Genomic DNA, 19,836 nt, shown 5'->3' with positions numbered 1-19,836 from the left:
CGTTTTATCCTGTATAAAGCTTATACAGGGTAAACTCATAAATTGTTCACCCTCTATAACACTGATAGAGAGATGTGCACAGCTGTTTGCTCCCCCAGGTATTAATACATACTCTTGAGTTAATTAATAAGTAAAAAGTGATTTTATTAAATAAAGAAAGTAGGATTTAAGTGGTTCCAAGTAGTAACAGACGGAATAAAGTAAGTCACCAAGCAAAATAAAATAAAATGTGCAAATCTATGTCTAATCAATCTGAATACAGATAATTTCACCCTTAGAGATGCTTCAGTAAGTTTTTTCCTCAGACTGGACACCTTCCAGGCCTCGGCACAATTCTTTCCCCTGGTACAGCTCTTGTTCCAGCTCAGGTGGTAGCTAGGGGATTCTTCATGATGGCTCTTCAGTTCCACCCCTTTATATATCTTTTGCATAAGGTCTGAATCCTTTGTCCCTCTTTGGGTTTCCACCCCCTCCTTCTCAATGGAAAGACACCAGATTAAAGATGGATTCCAGTTCAGGTGAAATGATCACATGTCACTGCAAGACTTCATTGCCCACTTGCCAGCACATACGTATACAGGAAGACTTACAGGTAAAACACACCCATCTGCAGACAATTGTCCTGGTTAATGGGAGTCATCAAGATTCCAAGCCACCATTAATGGCCCACACTTTGCATAATTACAGTAGGCCCTCAGAGTTATATTTCTAGTTTCAAACACAAGAGTGGTACATTTATACAAATAGGATGATCACACTCAGTAGATAATTTTGTAATGATACCTTACAAGAGACCTTTTGCATGAAGCATATTCCAGTTACATTATATTCACTCATTATCAATTTTTTATAAAATCATATAGACTGCAACGTCACAATTGTACCTAACTTTCAGGCAAAAGACTTACTGAACATAGCAAGCACTTAAAGATATTTGTTACTCCCAGGAGAAAAGTCTTTATGTGCTTTTGATTTGAAGCTATAATAGTAAGCCCTGCATGCATTACAGGTGACAGGACAACACTCAGTTCTGTGTGCTACAGTGTAGAGCACAACTGTATTTGAGACCTGCCGCAGTTTCTTTCCTTAATGACTTACTTTTAAGGCTGTGAGTCTGTAATATGGGTCATGGAAGTCACTGATTCCTTGACTTTCTGGGACCTCTGTGACTTCCACAGCGGCTGGTGCAGCTGACCCCAGAGCCACCCGAGCAGCTGGCCCTAGGGCCAGCCACACTGGCCTCTGCTGGGGTGGCCCTGGGGCCACTCAAGCAGCGGCTGGTGCAGCTGGCCCCAGGGGCAGCCTCGAAGCAGCAACAGTCCCAAAGGCAGTCAGCCCCCACTGCCAGAGCAGGGGTCAGCCGTAGGCCCACCGGGACTCCCAGAGCAGCGCCTCCCCACCCCCCAGGGTCCTCCAGAGCAGCTAAGATTTAGTCACAGGCTATGAATTTTTGTTTATTGCCTGTGACCTGTCTGTGACTTTTATTAAAAATACCCATGACTAAATCTTAGCCTTACTTATTTTCAAACATCATGCTTCAGATGTATGAAGTGTAAATCCTGTTGTCATTTGTCTATTCTTTTTTCCCCTATTCTTACTATTCTTGTGTGCTACTATGGGAAAGCCAAAGGCAAACCAATGTCAGTCATCCCATCAGTACAATTACTTGTTTCTGATCCACTTCTGCCTTGAGCCATGGAGCCTACACAACCCGTTTGGCTCTTCTAATGTTTCTCCTACAGAGAAAAAGACAAGGAGAAGAGATGAGAGAGCTCATTAGAGTTCAGGTGAGCAACAAATCCCCACCATGTCCTCCAACCTGTGTTGGTTCCATTTGGCAGCAGCCTGTGAAATGGACTCTTCTGGCTGGGAAACTAGGATCACCTCTCCCATCTGGAACATTCACTACAGCTCTAGTAAAACCATGGGTTATTGCCCTATGAGGAGTTGTTCTGCCAGAGGATTTTAGTACTATCTATCATCTCTTGTTCTTCTACTTCAAACTTTCTCTGGCCATCTTGTCCTGTGCGCTCTTCTTGCTCAGAACCTGTCAGCTTTCCCGGTTCCTGCATGTCTCAAGCTGGCAAGTAGAAGAAATAGGTTAGTGTCAGAGGTGTTTCTTGGCTACTGCTTAGATACTGTGGGGATAAGGACCATATAGAGGTATTTCTAGACTTGCTGATACAAGACAAATAATACTATAACCCTTTAGAGCTAATGTTGACCTTGGCTTTAATGTGACAGAAATCATGAGAAAATGGTCTATTTTTAATTAGAATTCTGTTTAACATTTTCTATTCTCTTTACAAAGAAACTCAGTAATTTATCAGTATTTATAAACTGCATACAGCATCCTAGTGTATTTTAGTTGTTTTCCTTCTCAAAATTGTCATATGCAGAACCATTACAAACTATCTTTTGATGCTGTTATTAACCACAAATGAGCTCAAATATGTTAGGTGGTTGCAACTGCTATAGTAACAGTAGAGGGACCCATAATATCAGCAATGCAAATTCTGATAGAAGTCACTGGCTGTGCTCTGCATAGCAAAGATATTACACATTTTGTTTACATTGTTACAGACACAAATCTGTTCTGTCCTCTTTTCTCTACTCCCCTTGTCTTTTCCTAACAGGTGATTGTTTGACATGAGAACATCCATCACTTTGCTTAATGTGTACTTTACTTAATGTATTGTATTTTCATTTTTCTCGTGACTGGTGCAAGAAGAATACAATTTTAGAAACATAATGTAAATTAACAATGTAAAAAAAAGGTGGAAAAAAACTGCCTAATCCACAAATAAAAAAAGGCTCTTGAGGAGAAAGCACTTGCATCAATAGACCTTGCAACATTCCAGGAAGGTCAACAAATTCAGACTGTCAGTGCAAGAAGGGAAGTGAATTCCCGAGTTGGAAATCCTCTCTGAAAATAACCCAACCCCAGCCATTATATACAACAGCCCCTATAATATATATATATATTCTGGGGGGCTGTAAGCTCATGTGTCTCTGCTGGTCTCAACTGATAGGGAAAAGCACAAAATAAGGCTCTATTTTAAAATTCAGTATGTATTCTGAACCTGAAACTTAAAGGGCATAATATGTTCCCTGCTACAGTGATTAAATGTTTTTAATATTCTCTGCATACCTGTTTGTTTGCATGGCTGTAACCCCTTTTCTAGTTAATTTTGATCTCTGAGATTTTTTTTAAAGGAAATGTATAACAAATCACGACAGTCAAAGCTGCATCACAATATAAGAGAGGTTTAATATTTTTAGCAAAAATATTAGTAAAATTGGGTTGATCAACAAATAGAAAAAGGAAGAAAAATAAAGAGCAAGAAGTAATAAAAGGAGGCTCGAATAAGAAGATAAGTAAAAATATATATGTTGCCAAAGGCCAAAACAGTCCCTATAGTTCTTTTGTCATCTTGAAATCTACATAGTAATCTCGAATATGATGTTAACAATGTGAGTCACTGTCTTATTCTAGGATTGGCCTGATTTTTAATGCCTTAACATTATTTTTTGGTGTCATGCGTATGCAAATAATTAAGTGCAGATTGCATTATTTTTATGGTAAAATATTTGGATACAACGTTGTAGCCCTGTCGGTCCCAGGATATTAGACTGGGGTGGGTGAGGTAATATCTTTTATTGGACCAACTTCTGCTGGTGAGAGAGACCATAGAAGTTGGTCCAATAAAAGATATTACCTCACCCACCTTGTCTCTCTCCAAAATATTGGTGCAGTGTTCACCAGTGTGAGAGCATCACCAACAGACCTGAATCTCTTAGAACATATAATTTAATTATTTGTTGATATTACAGGATCAGGGCCCTATTGTGCTAGATGCTATACAAATGTATCAAAACATATTCCCTGCCCTACCTTTGGGCTCAGCTACATCCAGTAGAAACTGGGATCCTAAGCATTCTACACTCCATTGCAACAGTGGGGAGGAGTTGTTACAGGGGTCCGAATACAGGGTTCCCAACTCCTCGTGACATCCTGAGGAAGTAGACTGTCAGGTGAGGGAGATCACCTGGTTTGCAGATTGTTAAAACATGTTCAAAGCACCATTTCAGTACTAATTCCTGGGACATCCATACAAAACCAGGCTGTGTTGATCACCTTAGCCTTCCTCTCTGATATCTGCTAAAGAGTCTCTCACTGCCCTAAGGCAATAATTCATCTGTAAAATGAGCAACATGGGTGAGATCCTCTAGTTTTACTTCGGGGCATATTCTGTTTCTTCTAATCCCATCCTTACTCTCTAGAGAAACACCAACCAATGTGGCCCCCACTTTATAATGGCCATTTTAAAAGATAACAATCGGTGCTTTGTTTTTTCTCATCTGATTAATAGCCTTTTTAAGGAAGGTCAAGTCTGTGCCTCATCACTTCATATGGAGATAGATAATCTGAAGTGTAGTTTCAATAATAAAGACCTCTGAATATAATATTAGGTAGAAGTTATTGTTGGCTGTGAAGGGGGAAGGTACAAAGAGTAAAGTTTTTGGTTGTTGTTTTTTTAACTAAAATCTGCTCCTTATGAGAAGAATACACAGGTTTCAATTTAGATGGAAGTACATATGATTTCTTGTAGGATAGTAATACAGTATATATTTGATGCTCCAACTTTGGCAAGGCTATTCCAGTTGTTAGTCTTCTCAGCATTCATGTTCCTTTGAGATCGTCATGAGGATAGTCACAAGTGATTTTTGGCAGGACATAATTGCATTTTTGGAGAGGAAAACCATGTGGGGTTGAACTGGTGACAGAATAAACATGTGTGATTGTTCCTATTTCAGAGTGGTTGGTCCCTCATTTAGGGGATGTCTTTTAAACATGCAAAGAGCCTTTGTATCCAGAGGAAAAACAAGATAATACAAACTGTAGAAACTATGCCAGACATTTGCCCCTACCTCCACAGCAGTAGATGAGAGCTAGAGGAGCTGTACATAATATATATTTAAAGATGTAAAATGTAATCAAATAATTTCTAACTTTCAGTGGTTGGAACTAGCAAGGGGAGCATGAGAGAGGTGCCCTGGCACTGGGTGTAACAGGAGTGGTCTGATGGCCCTTTAGCAAAATCCATGTTCATGAGCCCAGTCTGAGAAGAGACACCAAGAGGTGGTCTGCAGAACCCACGCCCATGTCCCAGACGACACTGGAATAGAGGCCAGTCCATCCTAAAGCGAGAGGGGTCTGGAAAAAGAAATAGGACAGGAGGGAAAGATGTGAGGACCATGGGGAAAAGAACTAGGTAGTTAATATAGGGGAGGGAGAGAGGTAGAGTTGGGAACAACATGAGCCAAGGAGGAAAAAGGGAGAGATGGGGGTCGGGGTAATAGAAGAGAATATCGAGGCAAAAAATGGAGGAAGCCAGGAATTGGGTAGGAAAAGTGAGAGAGCACGTGGGGAAGGAAGGGATAAAAAAATAAAAGGAAGAGAAATACACAGGAATGAGATACGGTGTAAAGAGGACAGTGGGCAACAGAAGGAGAGAAAAAGAAAAGTCTAGAGGAATGGAAGGGAAAGGGAGAGCCAGACATGAGAGACAGCTGTAGGGGTAGAATTGTTTTATTAATTGATTCTGTTCTCCTCATTTAAAAAAAAATATTTATGTATTTTTTGTACTTTCCTATAGGGGAAAAAAGCTAAGGGGAGGTGGGGTGTTTGGTATGTGTGAGGAGGGTATCTGGGCTCACCATGGCTCAGGGCCCAAGTGCGGGGAGCAAGAGTACTGAGAATCACTGAACTGGAGGTGAGCCATATTTTGTATGGGATGGGAATAGACTCGAATTTTTTCCTCTATAAATCAAGCAATGCACACAAGGACCAACCACATCTTTGAGGCTGATGGAGTTACACTAGGAATGGATTTGGTTTACTAGTCTATAACTGATTGATTTAGCGTTCACACAGTAATTCTGCAGACAAACAGTAGGCCATAAAGCACTTGGTTCCAAGAGAAGGTAGTTCTTATATGGGTTATATCCCATCCCATAATGCAGAATTTGAGCAACACCTACATATACAAAAACTCTGTTGATAGGGCAGGGGAAAGAAGAAATCTTATCTCTCTGCTGAGTATAGTCTTAATCCAATTCCCACTTAGGTCAATGGGAAGATGTGATGGGATCTGATACTGGCATACAGACTGGAACTGTGGGACTGCTGTGCCCCCTTAAGTCTCCAGCCTGGGTGGTGTCTCACAAAGCTATGCCAGTGACAAACAGCAACCCCCTTCAGGCGCTGTGATCACTTAGCCATCAGCATCTGGGGACACACAACCTAAGCCACTCATGAATAATACAGAGAGGGACACCAGCCAATCACCCAGCCCCAAGCCTTGCACTCCAGAAATATACCACCTTAGGCTGCTCAAGACTCCCTTGGATTGTGCAAGCTAATTAATTAGTTCACCACTCTGACAAAGGGTAGTGGACATGCAAGTCTTTGTTAACCTGAGCTGAGATTCCCCAAGCACTTCCACCAAACCCACACTGTTTTAGGTAAAACAGAAAATAGATTTATTAACTACAGAAAGACAGATTTTAAGAGATTATAAATAGAAGGCAGAGAGATCACAGTTGGTTACATAAGAAATAAAAAAAAATGTTTAGTCTAAATTCTACAAACTAAGCAGGATTTGAATCAAGCAGTTTCTCACCGCACTAGATGTTCCAGGCAGTTTACAGCTCTTAATACACAGGCTGGATTCCTTTCCCAGCCTGGGACCAATCTCCTTAATTTAGAGTCTTTGTCTTCCAGATGATCTTCCAGGGAGGTGAGAGGCCCAGTGATGATGTCACTGTATCTCTTTTATATTTTCTTCCAGCTGCTAGAAAGATCCTTGCTGTGAGGTGGGGATTAGGCAGCCCTCATTGGGTACGTGCCCTCTCTGAGGAATTTCTGGGGTAGTGGATTCTTCTTATCAACACCTGTCTAGCTAGTCCCGATGTAAATCTGTTTTACTAGATGCTCCTTTATTGCCACTGAAAGGCTGGCTGTGGGCATCTCCCAACTTCACAACATATTTCAGTCTCACACACACAGAAATACTTCATAACTTCAGATACAATGGTAACTCAAAATTCAACAGGGTAGTAATGTGCAACAAATCAAGACTTCTTACGTGATACCTCACAAGGCATACTTTGTACAAAACACATTGTAATCATATTACAGTGGTGAATATGGGGATCTAGGGTGCTACTTTGAGGTTCAGAGTGTCACAGAAGACTCCTATAGATTTCAGTGGGCTTGAAATCAGCCCCTATGTGTGTCAATAGAAAGTTAAGCTAATTTCCATTTACAGTAAAAGAAAATTATTTTTCTTTTTCATATTACTTTTGTAGTAATATTTATTTAAAAGCTTGTTTTTTCCATATGTGGGTGTGTCCTTTATATCATCAGTAGTTACCTCCCTCACATTGCTTATTCACAGTACACAGGAGAAGCAGCAAGGGGTGTAGAACCCCCAAATGGTTTTTGACATCAGGCACAATTACATCATATTGACCGAGACTTTCAGTTCTTTTTTGCTGGCCACTAGTAGTTCGTTCTGTTACATACAGTTGTCCTTGGAAGCTGGTTGCATGGCTGGGTCAGCTGCCCATTGTTATGCTCATGCTTTTCAGTCACACACACACACAGAGACAGAGAGAGAGTCCTGCCAGTTGATGTTTATAGTTACCAGTCTGTTATAGCTCGAGTCAATCTAATGGCCAGTTAGATTAAGCACGAGTGAGGAGCTGGGCTCTTGTTGGTCGCGATCCGATGCTCTAAGGCTTTGCAGGACTGAACCCAGAGTTCCATGGCAAAACACCCCAGCTTTATAGTTGTAAATTCCCATTTGAGTCCATGCGTTTTGCAATGTCATCCTATAATCATTAGTCCTTAAATGGTGTTATCATTTGATGGTTATTGTCAGGCTTCCCATCGTTATCTCCTATTTGTTGTCTCGCCTTCGGGGTTGCCTGCTCACCTCTGAGGTCATCAATGCTGCTAACATGTTTACAGGGCCGGTGCAAGGATGTTTCGCGCCCTAGGCGAAACTTCCACCTTGCGCCTTCCCCCTTCCCCAAGCCCCGCAACAGCTCCCCACCCCCTCTCTGCCCTGAGGCGCCCTCCCAGGGCAGCTCCCCACCCTCCCCTCCGCCCTGAGGTGCCCCCCGCGGCAGCTCCCCACCCCTCCCGGCCCGGGGAGCTGTGCAGCAGCTCCCCAACCCAGCTCACCTCTGCTCCGCCCCCTCCCTGAGCCCTGAGGCAGCTCCCCACCCCCCCCGTCCTGAGCAATCCCCCCCCCCCATGGCAGCTCCTCCCCCCACCCGGGGAGCCGTACAGCAGCTCCCCACCCCAGCTCACATCTGCTCCACCTCCTCCCCGAGCACACCGTCGCTGCTCCACTTCTCCTGCCTCCCAGGTTTGCTGCGCCAATCAGCTGTTTGGCGCTGCAAGCCTTGGAGGGAGAGAAGCAGAGCGGGGCGGCATGCTCAGAGGAGGAGGCGGAGCAGAGGTGAGCTGAGACGGGGAGTTCCCCTGCGTGCCGCCCGCCCCCTTACTTGCTGCAGGCAGCCCTCCCCGCGCCCCCTGCCCCAGCTCCCTCCGCCTAAATGCCAACGATGACTGGGGCGGTCAAAGATCTGGCTGCCATGGTCGCCGCCGAAGAAAATGCTGCCCCCCAAATGCTAGTGCCCTAGGCAACCGCCTAGGTCGCCTAATAGGTTGCACCAGCCCTGCATGTTTAGGATTGGATACAATGGATGTTTTCTGATTGTCTCCTGGTCTTTCCAAGTCTCTCACTTTTTCTGGACTATCTGGACATTTGTGATGACTTTCACACCTTATCACCTCATTCACACAAACAATCTCTTACAGAAACCTTCAAAGGTATACAGACAGCAGTATTTTATATTCAGCAGAATACATTGTAAATCAAGTCTTGCTAAATCTTATAACTAAAACAATTCACACTGGGGCTTCAGGCCCTCAATGTTCCTCTAATATCCTTAACATAGATACAATACAAGATCCTGTCTCTTACTTACTAAAACCTTAAAACAAAGAAATGTATATTTAATTAGAGTGCCTAATTTGTAATACATATAGGAAACCATAGTAGACATTATAACTTATCCTAAAACAAAAAGGTGACCATAATCAGTCATAAGGATTGTTCTGGTCTGTCATTCCTTTCTGCTATTCAAAAAGGATGGCTGACAGGATGAAATCAAATCATACATTAATTCTCATAGTACAATTATAAAATCCTGCTCCTACACCATTGCTTCCACTGAGCTAAACTCCAGAGGGCCTGGGCATATGGCACATCCTTAATGGGCACCAGTGTGCAGCAGTTAGTCGAAAGGAGACGTCTTTTGTTTTCACATGGTGTTTTCTTTCTAAATACCATTTAAAAAACAATAAATCGAGTTAAAGTTGTGATTTAAAGCAACAAAGGAGAGAAAACAAAAAGCCACATTTGACACCCATCATCCCAAAGCAACATGTCACTCCCTAGCCTGAACTCTTACGCCTTTTTGCTTGTTTTGTTTCCACAATGGTCTGAGATAAAGATGTTTCCTGACTCTTGTGTCTTTCCAAGTTCATCACGTCACAATTTTCAAACTTGGAAGCAAATCTGATTTTAGTAATGTTTGCCCTGCTGGAATGTTTACATGGCACTAAATGGAGTAGATGTGGCATCCATACTGCATAATGGGAGAATTCTACAAATATGTATTAGAGTCAGATCTAATGTCCATTGAAGTCAATGGGAGATTTCAGTGGGTGCTGGATAAAGCCTTAATTCATTAGATAATTTCTGTTTGTAGAGCGAGTCTTCAGGATAACTTTTTCAGTGACACACACAATTTTGTTTTACACCTTTGGCTGAATGGAACTTCCCCCAGGTAGAAATACTACCTATATCCTATTCATTCCTGTTCTCACAGCAGCAAGGGGGGTGCATTGAGCAAAAGAAAAGGGATCCAGCACATTGGGAAATTCAAAATGCAGATTGGTTAGCATGGGAGTAATTACTTGGTGGTTGCAATAATGGTGTCAACAATACACTACATCAGGGGTCGGCAACCTTTCAGAAGTGATGTGCCGAGTCTTCATTTATTCACTCTAATTTAAGGTTTCGCGTGCCAGTAATACATTTTAATATTTTTAGAAGGTCTCTTTCTATAAGTCTATAATATATAACTAAACTATTGTTGTATGTAAAGTAAATAAGGTTTTTAAAATGTTTAAGAAGCTTCATTTAAAATTAAATTAAAATGCAGAGCACCCCGGACTGGTGCCAGGACCCGGGCAGTGTGAGTGCCACTGAAAATCAGCTTGCATGCAGCATTTGGCATGCATGCCATAGGTTGCCTACCCCTGCACTACATCATTTAAGCAACAGGCCAAAACATGGTGTGTTTTGATTGGCTATTTGATATGCATCACTATTTGTTGTTTTTTAGCATCCACCAATGTGCTAGACTGCACAGAGACCAAATAGACTGGTCCCGGCCCCTAAAACCTCAGAGTGCAGATGCTGGACTTGGTAGAAAGTGAGCATATAAAATACAGTGAGGATGAGAAGGTTTAGTTCATCAAGCCAGTGGACAACTCTCCAATCTAAACTCTCTCCTCTCTCTCATTCCTATCTTCTTCCAACAGTTAGAGGAAATAGTTCAGGCCTTTGACCTGAGTTACGGTGTCATGCCTGCCAACTGGTGGCCAGTCTATAAAGCAGACTTAACTACTCCTTGGTCTCCCCTGCTGGTTGCACTCTTTGCTAGTATTCCAGATGTAGACATATCCTCAAGCTGGCATCTCACTGTTTCCCCTGTAACTCATTTTATTAAATGTATGAGTGTATTCGTAACGGGGCACGGCTGGTCTAGTACTGTTAGAGCAACAGAAATGCTGGGGAAACATAGAATAATTTCTCCAAAGGAAAAGGCTGTTTCTTGCTCTCTCTTTGGGCTCAGTTTGGAAATTAAAGTCTCAGATAAAATGGAAATAAAATTACTGGAGCTGAATAAAAACGGGACCCTCCATCATTCTAACTAGATGGCAAAAGGAGTTTTGATAAAGAATATATTTAATAGAAATGCCAGTATCAGTTACTGGAATCCTGTTAGCTTTTAGAGCAGCCTCAACTCAAGTGTATTTGACTAAGTAAACAAATCTGTGTTATTCTAAGAAGATAAGGCATTTTGAAAAGGATCATGCTGTTACTCAGCTAGAGTTCAGCATATTTGCTCTTGGCTACAGCAGACAGCTCAGAATTCAGATAGGTTAAAGTTTAGCTGAAGTCTCCTGAGTTAGTTTACAGCTTTCACCAAAAAAAAAAAAAAAATCACAATGACGAATAATCCTGAAATATTCATCAGACACAGAAAACAGAGATGAGGATTCTAGCCTTGATCTCTATGTTTCTCATCATTTCCTTTTCTATCCCAGCCACCAGCTGCAGGTATAAAAGATCCCTCTGTTCCTTCAAGTACTGGAGATAACTGGTATCATTTCTCCAGCAGGCATTGCTGTTGCTGTCTACCCTTGCACAGCATTGACAACTCTTCAATGCATGATCAGCCTCTTTAAGGTTTGAGTAGGGAGGGACTATGCTGGGGAGGCTAAGGCTTGTTCTTTGTGAGAGCCCCAGGACCCAGGCATTGACATCATCTCACTTGACAGATTGCATTCCTCATTTTCAGATAGGCAGGAGTTAATGGACATCCATAGTTCCCTGTGGTGTTTTACCATGATTTTTCTCCATTGTCAGAGCTGGAACTATGTTTAAAAAGTTCCCTTTTCTCTAAAGACGATCCTTTTGGGTTTGGACTTTGATCTGGGTGAAGAAACATAAATGTAAGTTGATTTTCTTTCTTTCAGTGAGTATTATTCACCTTTTCCCAGGCAGAGTTTTTGAATCTCTAACATTATTTATTTAACATCTCTGCTCTATTACTAAGTCATTGAGAAGTAATCTTCCAGACAAAAGTTTGTTACAAAGCAGATATGCAAAGAGATTGTACTTTCCTGGACAAATCTAAATAGCTTTCTCTCTTACAATACAGTGGTGGTGACATTTTAAAAATGTTTATTCTATTTATGTCTCATGTGCCTTTTCCCTGTAGTCTATCAACCTCACATCTTCAGTTATTACATCCTTTACTAGGCGGGGGGCAAGAAGGATCCCTCCTGACATCACAGTGTGTGTGTGTGGGGGGGTAGTTGTGTGAGGACATTATATAATAAATGGCTTCATCAGCTGTGAAGTTGGTAACACTGGGACTTTTCAGCTTTGAAAAGAGATGACTAACAGAATATGATAGTATCAGAGGGGTAGCCGTGTTAGTCTGGTTCTGTAAAAAGCAACAGAGAGTCCTGTGGCACCTTTAAGACTAACAGATGTATTGGAGCATAAGCTTTTGTGGGTGAATACCCACTTCGTCAGACCCAGGATATGATAGAGATCTATAAAATGGTGACTGGTGTGAAGAAAGTGAACAAGGAAGTGTTTTTTACCTCTTCATATAACACAAGAACCAGGGGTCACCCAATGAAAATAATAGGCAGCATGTTTAAAACAAACATAAGGAAGTATTTCTTCACACAACGCACAGTCAACCTGTGGAACTGGATGCCAGGGGATGTTGTGAAGGCCAAAACTATAACAGAGTTCAAAAAAGAACTAGATAAGTTCATGGAGGATACGTCTAGCAATGGCTATTAGCTAAGATGGGCAGGTGTGCAACACTGTGCTCTGAGTGTTCTTAGCCTCTGTTTGCCAGAAGCTGGGAGTGGAAGACAGTGGATGGATCACTTCACAAGTGCCTGTTCTATTTATTCTCTCTGAAGCATCTGGCAGTGGCCACTGTTGGAAGACAGAGTACTGGGTTAGATGGTCTGACCCAGTATGGCTGTTCTTATGTTAGTGTTGGAGACAGATCCAGAGGCTGAAACCCCTTTATCCACAAAACAAGTAGGGAAGAGCAAGCTCCCCCTCACCAGCCTGCTCATTTGCCTCAGCCTGCTTTTTGAAGGAAAGAGCCTAGTTTTGTTCCTGTTCCTTTTCAGACCTTGACGTTTCTGCTTAGCCTGCGAACAAGACTGCCAGGTGTGGTGGTCAGGATAGTGATGTGGACACTTGCCCACTAGGAAATGGACAGAAATCTACCCACTCTTTTTTTATAAAGGACAATAAACAACCACCACAGAGAAATGCTCTTCATTCCATAACAACCTATTCAGGCTTGGCTTGACCCAGTAACCTACCAATGAAGGAGTCGCCTCAGTCACTAGTTTCCAGATCCATCCATTCCCTGCATGCAATGCACGTTCTTACAGCAGCTAGAGGATATAGTTCATATACCAGCAAGAGACAAGACCACACTGAACATTCTTCACCAAGAGAAGGCTTTAGGCTTCAGGTGTATAGATGGTGACTGGTACATGTCATCCAAGAATTGGGCAGGATGCCTTACACAGACCCAGATGGGAGCAATTGCAAGTCCTCTTTCACCAAAAGCTGAAAGAAGGGGGGACCCTCTCCAGCATAAGATTAACATCTCATGTTTTTCAGGGCTGTCTCCAAAATTACATAGGTGGGTTTGTGTGGAATCATTCTCTTACATGCTTGTGCAGTGGAAAAACTGTATGAAAAATTGTTGATACGAATGGAAACATTGATTCATGCTGACCTACTAGCTCTTGGTTTTTATAACATTTTTCCATGGATGGAACTATGACATCTAAACCTCTTCTTTCTCCTCCTCTTCACATAAAACCACGGTGATATGTCTGATGTTCAGTGCTCCAGCTGTGTGCCACTTTTACCACTAGATGGCATCATTACCCCGGATTTTAGTTATTCATGCCGGTAAAATGCTGAGAAAAGAGAAGGGTGAGTCTTTCAGACACTCCCCCATCCATCTTTGCTTTCCCAGAGCTGAGTGAAAAGGTTGTTTAGGAAACAGTATGCCATTTCTTTTGCCAGTTCATTTTGTATGATCCCCCTTCACTTGAAATGTAGATCTTTTATTAATGGGTGGCAATCTGGTAGCTAGTCCCTGAATGTTCATTGTGAGATTGTCTTTTGTGCACACCGCCTCCCACATTGAGAGTGGCAGCTTTGCTCCGTGCAAGCAGGCCAGTTGGTGGGTACTTTTCAGAGGAAGGTTGGTAATTAGTATTATCGGCATTTTACAGATGGAAAACCAGAGACCGAGGGAGTTCAAGAGCCTCAGTTTCCCCATCTGTGAAATGAAATTAATGTACTTCACAACACCGCCAGCTTTGTGAGCTGGTGTGGAGTGCGGAGAGGGCATGGCTTCACCTCCATCTCTCTCCCCCCCCCCAAGTTGGGTATTGCACACCCACTAGGGAGTAGGGAAGGAGCAGGCCTTTTTTGTCCTCAGCAGTGGAACTGCAATTTTGCCTCATGTTTGTAAAGTCCAGGTGAAGGGGGAGAGGTCCTTGCCCTCTCCTCGCAGCCCCCGCTCTGTAAGAGCCAGGCAGAATCTTGTCTTGTATCTGTAGTGTTGTGTTATTTTTTATACAGTATGAACTATTAATTCCATGTGTGTGGAAGAACATGCCAAGCCATGTCACAGACTGCCCTAAGGAAGAGCAAAAAGCAGCGGCAGTGTCCCTGAGGCTGCCAGCCTTCAATAGTACAAAGCAACACCCAGGAGCGGCGCCAGGGTTTTTGGCGCACTAGGCAGGGGTCCTTCCGCGCTCCCAGTCGTCGTTGGCAATTCTGCGGCGGGGGGGTCCTTCCATGCTCTTGGTCTTTGGGGCACTTCAGCGGCGGGTCCCGGAGCAAGCGAAGGACCCGCCGTAGAATTGCCACCGAAGACCGGGAGCGCGGAAGGACCCCTCGCTGCCGAATTGCCACCGAGGGCGGCAAAATGCCACCCCCCCCAAATCCTGGTGCCCTAGGTGAACGCCTAGGTCGCCTAAATGGAAGCGCCGGCCCTGGCAACACCTCAACCTGATCATGGAAATGGGCTCTATCTAGCCTTTAATCTGGGGTTAACTGGTTGGAAACCCATGAACTGGAGTTGTTCTTTAAGGCGCCAGTCTTGAAAGGTGATGAGCAGCTCTTGGACTTACTTCACAGGAGGTGGTCAGCACTTGACATGATCAGGCCCTAAGTATCCAAGGAAAGTGCAACAGTGTCTAACATCATGTTAGTTAACACAGTTTCTAACACGATGCATTTTCCCAGTGTTGACAATGCCTGGAGGATTTTCCCTTTCAGGCTTTTTGGTATTCAGGCTAGCACCGAGTGAAAAGAATAAGAGATCACTTCTGTACTTTCTCATATCCAATTTTAAAGTATGTAAGCTGGTAATTACTGAATGGAAATGGATATTTTTGTTAAACTAATATTAAAAATTGATATGCCTATATTTAGCCTACCCGATCTAAAAGGCTCTAACCGGTAACTCTATCAGAGATGCAGGAAAGTGGTGCTGAGATGTATGTAAAATGGTCTGTGAAGAGACATGCGGTGATTTCTAATCCCACAACAGCTATGGGAGGGTAAATATTAAGCTCTTGTTAATTTCTCATATTTCTTTTTTTCCCTCTAACCAAGATTTCAGCTAGCACAAATAATTGTCATCTTAATTAATTCTATACTGTGGACATTTCTTCCTTAAACTTTATTTTTCTATTTTTTGTTTTCAGATAAACCCCTGGACATTTTATCTAAATGTATCTAATGGAACTGAAGTTGCATTTATGTATTTTTGAGGCTGCAGTGTATTCTGGTGTTGGATTTAGACTATCTTCTGATCTCCCACTGATGTCCAATAAATAGCTGAGAAAGACTACATGATTTGGTCATAAGAGCCTTTCCTTGCTGGTCTTGAATGTAAGGAGTTAAGAATTGCATGTTCCAAAGGTGTCCAGGTTTGGGTTATAGATGCAGATAGGGAATTCTATTTATGGATGCCCTGCCTGAGAGCTTGAGGCTGACTTTCAGAGATGCTGAGGACCCAAACACTCATTGATTTCAAATGGAGTTGTGGTGCTCAGCAACTGTGAAAACTACAGGCAGTCCTTGATTTGACGATGTTTGAGTTACGATGAACAACACTGATGACGTTTATAAATTGACACCTGACGTCGGTTTTGAATTTACGATGCTCGATCCGACACAACGCCATACCAGCGAACAAGTTAATACGTTCATACGTGCGCATTGACGTTCTGCGCCGCCCATCTACCTGACTCAAGACGCTCAGTTGCTCTTCCGATGCCATTTTTATGTGGTGAATCTTTGTGTTTCCAAACTTCTTCTTATCATGTTGTGTTTATTTTCCCATAATAATGGCAGAAAAGAATAAATCTGATGTTTCTTCTTCTTCTTCTAAGAAACTTAGAACAGTTACTATGAAAACAAAAATGGAAATAATTAAGAGGTTCAGAAAAGGTGAGACGCCAACTGAAATCGGTAGAGCTTTGGATAGCTCCTGAACGACTATTGTGACCATCCCGAAAGACAAGGAAAGAATTCAAGAACATGTTAAGGGCTCAGTTCCTATGCAATCAACTGTGATAACTAAGCAGCGTGTTGGACTTATTGCTCAAGTTGAGAAACTGTTAATCGTTTGGCTGGAGGATCAAAATCCATGTAATGCAAGTAGGGGATGGTTTGTGTGTTTTAAAGACAGGGCCAATTTGCATAACATCAAGGGCTCAGGTGAAGCTGCCAGTGCTGATGAGGAGGCAGCTTGTGCTTTTCCTGAGACATTGGCTGAGATCATTAAGAGGGTGGGTATTGTGCTTGGCAAGTTTTTAATGTTGACAAAACTGGTCTCCTTTGGAAAAAAATGCCATTGAGAACCTACATTGCCAAAGAAGAGAAATCCATGCCAGGGTACAAAGCTGCTAAAGATAGGCTCGCTCTTTTTCTTGGTGCAAGTGCTGCAGGTGACTTTAAACTTAAACTTTTGCAGCTTGTGTACCATTTAGAAAACCGCAGGGCTTTCAAGGGATATTCCAAGACATTTCTCCCAGTGATATGGAAATCCAGTCCTAAGGCATGGGTTAATAAGAACATTTTTGAGGATTGGTTTAATCATCATTTTGTGTCAAGTATCAGGGATTATTGCAACAAAAACAGTCTTGCATTTAAAGCATTGTTAATCCTCGACAATGCTTCTGGTCATCCAACCATCCTTGATGACATGCAGCCTGACATCAGAGTGGTGTTTCTGCCCTTGAACACCACCTCATTGTTGCAACCCATGGACCAGGGGGTAATTGCATCCTTCAAGGCCTACTATCTTAGGAGCACATTTACCCAGACTATCAGGACAACTGAGAAGGAAGGTGGACCAACTCGTAAGGAATTCTGGAAGGTCTTCAACATTTACCATGCAGTTAAGAACATTGGTGAGGCATGGAATGAAGTTAAACAATCAAATTTCAATGGTGTTTGGGGAAAATTGTGTCCTGAGTTTGTGTCTGACTTCCAAGGCTTTACAGACACTGTTGAAGAGGTGACCAAAATGTTGTTGAAATGGGCAAAGAACTCAGCTTAGATGTTGCACCAGAGGATGTTGATGCATTGCTGGCATCACATTCTGAAAAATTAACTAATGAGGACCTCATTGAATTGGAACAGCTGAAAGTGGCAGAGCAAGAAGACGATGCATCCATTGGTGAAGAGACTCCTCCCCGTAAAGTCTTGACATCAGAAGTGTTGGCTGAGGCATTTCAATATTTGGAAGCTGCCATGTCCCTGTTTGAGGAACATGACCCCAACATTGAACACAGTGCATCTGTGAATAGGGGCATATCCAACATGTACAGCTGCTACAGAGAAATTTACAAGGAAAAGAGGAGACCATCTGTCCAAACTTCCTTGGACACTTTCTTTAAGAAAGCAGACAAGGCGCCAGAAAAACCTGCAGCCAAGACTCCTGAGAAGACTCCAGCCAAGAGCCCCTCAAAAAGTCCAGCAAAGTCATCTCAAAGAAGTCCTTTCAAATCACGTCAAAAACCCCTGAAAACTTCACCCAATTAGACCTAGTCATGAGCTCAGAAGAAGGTGTCCCATTCTTCATTCCTTCAGTAGGTTTCTTAACCTACAAATCAAATGACAAGATCAGCAACACCCAGGAATGATGAAGACAAGGTATGTAAAAAAAAATGTTAAGACTTTAAAATTTGTCTATGCTTTTTAGATCATTTGTAGGTAGGGGTAATGTACAGTACCATATTTTTTTATGTATTTTTAGCTTATGTAATTTTTATGTCAATATAATTGTTATTTACAATATAAATACATTAATGTAGCTAAATTACTCATTTATAATTGATTGAGTACAAAAATCTGGGTTATTTTGTTGAAAATAATGTATCTGGCCTTGGTTCAGGAACCAGTCCCCCATTTATAACATTGTTCCTATGGAAAAATCGGTTCAGAGATACCATGTTTCGACTTAAGACGTGCTTTTCAGGAACCAATTGTGTCGTAAGTCCGAGGACTGCCTGTAGTCTCAAGGTGTCAGAGCTGGGCATCCAAAAATGGAGACACCTGAAATCAGTGGCCATTTTTTAAAATGTTGGCCTAAACTTAATCCTGGCCTGGGGAGGTTTAATGGGGCAGGGAGAGGGAGGTGGTGCTGCGCTGCTTTGAGTTTATCACAAATAATTGCTGTAGGTGAAATATTAACATTCATGTACACTTATCTGTGTGAGACAGCTAATGATATTATATACTGCGAGCATTTATTGCCCTCCCAAACTTTCCAAAAGCATTCGCCTCACGCATCTGGCAATTTCTAGCATCATGGTTTCTGTTTGTTAGGTGTTGCATCACACTGGTTTCAGAAGGGGTTTGAAAAACTTGAAAGATTTATGTTCTGTCCCACATGGACAGAAATCTAAACAAGAGCTAAAAGATTATATTCCTGGAAATGCACTTCTTCACAGCCAAGTATTCCAGGTAAATGAATGTGTTCCTTTGATATGAACAGAAAATTTTATAGAGATCAGTAAGGGATCAAAGTGAATTCCATGTCCATTATTGTTTGATAAACTGCTTCATGTAATATCTCAAAGTACTACTTCTCATGTAGCAACAAGTGAAATGTACATGGGCAAAAAGAAATGTCCATGAGTAACATGGGGAAACCTGTCAGAAAGACATGAATGTAGGACAAGATCCTGCAACATTCTTATTGGCATGGAGAATTTCTTTCAGTTCCTGAATGACTCAATGAAGTCATGTATATTACTCTAGCCCGCCATATCTCAGCCCCTACTATTACTGACCACTATATATACACATGATGTAAACAAGTTACATGATTTGTTAAATTGTCATTTTCCAGTGCAGCAGACTGTAGTTGCATTACAAAATGTCCATGTAGTCCCAATCCCTGTAATGTTGTTGCTTTATTTATTTGGTTATGTATTTATGTATGTATATGTTTTTCTATGGTGCTTACCACCTTCATATTTGAATGTATCTTTACAACACCTCAGAGAGGTAGGAAAGTATTATTACCCCTATTGTATGAAGTAGAGAACTGTGTCTTGTCAACACAAATGAAATAGCAGCAATTGGCTAGATCACCACCATTACTGTTGCCATTGAGGATAAAGACCAGTGCAGGCATAGGCGCTGACTCTGTGTGCTCCAGAGTTTGAGCATTCACAGAAATAAAATAGTGCGTACTCAGCATCCACCAGCAGCCCCTTGGATCAGCTCCTTTCCCCCTCTCCCCGTGCCTCCCACTCACTGGTGGGTCCCACCGATCAGTTACTCCCCCTCCCTCTCAGTGCCTCCCCAC

At 42.3% G+C, this 19,836-nt stretch overlaps 1 protein-coding gene across 4 annotated transcripts in view; it reads left to right on the top strand.

The window, feature by feature from the left end:
• The first annotated feature begins 8,911 nt into the window (after nucleotides 1-8,911).
• SLC16A12 (solute carrier family 16 member 12) overlaps nucleotides 8,912-19,836 on the top strand; it is a 76,596-nt gene continuing 65,671 nt past the window's right edge. For 3 of the 4 annotated variants that reach the window (XM_024107278.3, XM_024107277.3, XM_065552052.1), the window contains exon 1: nucleotides 8,916-11,887. The gene's annotated coding sequence lies outside the window, so the exon portion shown is untranslated. Of the gene's footprint in view, nucleotides 11,888-19,836 lie in introns of all 4 variants that reach the window. The other variant, XM_042856834.2, reaches the window with a different exon arrangement.

The sequence above is a fragment of the Chrysemys picta genome, chromosome 7, assembly GCF_011386835.1.
Source record: "Chrysemys picta bellii isolate R12L10 chromosome 7, ASM1138683v2, whole genome shotgun sequence".
NCBI lineage: Eukaryota > Metazoa > Chordata > Testudines > Emydidae > Chrysemys > Chrysemys picta.
Note: the sequence above shows the minus strand (reverse complement) of the source record. Positions and strands in the feature narration are given on the sequence as shown.